Genomic DNA, 2,708 nt, shown 5'->3' with positions numbered 1-2,708 from the left:
TCCTGCACGTCCCTGCAATGGCGTAGCTACATTTTGGGCGCCCCCCCACCCCGCTAAGCACCCCTACCCCCCCCCCTGCCCCGCCGCCGCCCATGCAATCCCCCCCTCAATCCCCCACGCCTTACCTATCGCGCTGGTCCCGGCGGCTCCGTTCTTCTGCTGAGGACCACCAGAAAATGGCCGCCCCCATACAGCAGACAGTTTCAGAGAACTGTGTGCTATATGGGGGCGGCCATTTTCTGGTGGTCCTCAGCAGAAGAACGGAGCCGCCGGGACCAGCGCAATAGGTAAATCTGCGGGGGATTGGGGGGGTTAACTATAGCACCGCAGCCCCCGGCGCCACCACATGCACAGCGCCCCCCCCCCCCCCCCCCGCGGTGGCGGGGGCTGCGGTACTATAGTTACGCCGCTGTGTCCCTGGTAATGTATGATTGCCAGCACATGTGTGGAACTAGGTAATTGAAGAGAAGGGTGTTTCAACACAGGTGATGACAATCATACATTACCAGGGACGTCCAGGAACAGAGCATTGTGTACCGAATGGAATGGGTCATGTTGGAGGGTTTGCATAAGTCCCCAATCAGTGCACTGGACCAGAGAGCAGCTACCAGGAAGAAGAAACAGGAGCCTTACCATGAGGTGGGAAAATGTGAGCTTAGAAAGTGCGGTGTTGGTACTATTATTTTTGTGTATGTATTTATTATGGGATGTGTAACCTTTTCCTGACCACTTATTTATATGTATATAAATGTGTGATACAGCCTATACTATAGACCTGGGGTAGCCAACCCTAGTCCTCGAGAGCTACCAACAGTGCATGTTTTGCAGGTCTCCTCACAGAATCAAAAGTGAGCTAATTAGCTCCATCTGTGGAACTTTTAAAATGTGTCAGTGATTAATGTGTGCAGCTGTGCAGCAGCTAGGTTGTCTGGAAAATGTGAACTGTTGGTAGCTCTCGAGGGCTAGGGTTGGCTACCACTGCTATAGACCATCTATACTGTTATATAATACTGTGTATTCCATATAGTATCCAGTGTATAAAAAGACCAATGTGTACATTAATATACAGGCTCATTTCTAGGTTCTTCTACCGCACCCTCACCCGGCTGCCAGTCCTTTCCCTCTCATTGTCCACTTAACCTATGGTTATCTGTGCAAACCCAGTAATCTGGGATTACTGGTGTCTGCTGTGTGGGACCCTGCTGCATTTCTGATCACAAGCACGAGGGTTGTAAAATAGCACTTGACTTGGCTTCATGATTTGGGACTTATTTATCAGATTTTGCGGTTGCCCTGTGGAAATAAGATTTTGAACTTGCGCTAGTTTTGGTGGCAGACTCTAATGCATTGGAGCAATCAGGGAATGCCAGCACATCTATTTTTGGTGAAGCCCGCAAGCCTACTGGTGCAATTCTCACGCCAGCTACTGGTTATCTCTTATCACACTATATATGGAAATGTCACTTAACATCCCCTCCCAGATTCAGGCATTGTACTGGCGGCTCCCCATCTGGTACAGATAATCCAACCAGTTCATAAGGAACTGAAATCTATTAAACATAAATTCTTAGAAAATTAAGCATTTTCTTAGTAACCCTGATTTTGGTGAGACAGTCCTTGTTTTCAGACCCGCAAAGGGAAATGGTCTGTTATGTAGAGTTTCCTACCACCCCCCATCCTGCAGGAGGCTCCTGTATCATTCATAAACCTCTTGCTGCCCTGTGTTGTACTCCTAATCTCCCGGATTCTTAAAATTCTGCCAGGGGTGCTGCTTAGGAGTTTCTTTGCAAGGACACTGATTTGCTTTAATCGCCATGATTTGCTGCAGCTGCTCAGGAGTCCCTGATGACGACTCTCATTATCCTCCCTTGTGAGAAACTCTGAGAGGAGAGAGACAGGAGCATATAATTACGCAGGGTCTTCTCAGCTGTGCTGGTGTGCACTCATCCATAGTGTGCTGCTGCTAGTTAGTGTCCAATGCTGTGTACACACGGTACAATTTGACATTCAATTTTGACTATATAGTCAAAATCGAATCGGGATTGCATAGACATCATATGGAGACAGAACATGTTTTTAAGCTTTTTATACCGATGCGCACTCCTGTTCTGCTGAATTCGAAAAGCCAAATAGACAGTGCAGCAATGACTAATAGTGGAGATTGAATGTAGATAGCAGGAATTGTATGTAAATAGTACAGAGTTAGCAAAGATTGCATAGCAATCAAATCTTAAGTCGAATAGCAAGGGAATCTCACAGTGTGTACACACCATAAAGCCCCATACACATGGGGGATATATCGCTGAGCGATGTATCGCTCGCGATGAGCGATATATCGTTCAGTGTCCCGTTTGCATCAGCAACCAGAGATGGTCACTGATGAAAAAGAAACTGCCGGGGGAGCCCGGCAGTGGAAATCAGCTGGTCGCAGGAGCATGTTCCTGCGACCAGCGATCACTACGGGGGAGAAAACGGGAGCGCGCATCCGGCGATGTATCGCCGGTGCACACTCCCATCACGGGCAATATGGTCGCTCAGCGACCATATTTCCAGCGATATTAGACATAATCACTCCCGTGTGTACGCACCTTTAGGGTGAGAATTTTTGTGAATAATATTTTTGTTATTTTGGGTGGGGTTCACCATAACAGACTCCATTGTTAGTTTGCTCCATCCTGATGCTTTTCTCTTTAAATGTTGGAAAATAT

This window comes from Crinia signifera, chromosome 9 (assembly GCF_055691185.1).
Source record: "Crinia signifera chromosome 9, ASM5569118v1, whole genome shotgun sequence".
In the NCBI taxonomy this organism is placed as follows: domain Eukaryota; kingdom Metazoa; phylum Chordata; class Amphibia; order Anura; family Myobatrachidae; genus Crinia; species Crinia signifera.
The sequence above is the reverse complement of the archived record's forward strand: the minus strand, read 5'-3'. Positions refer to the sequence as shown.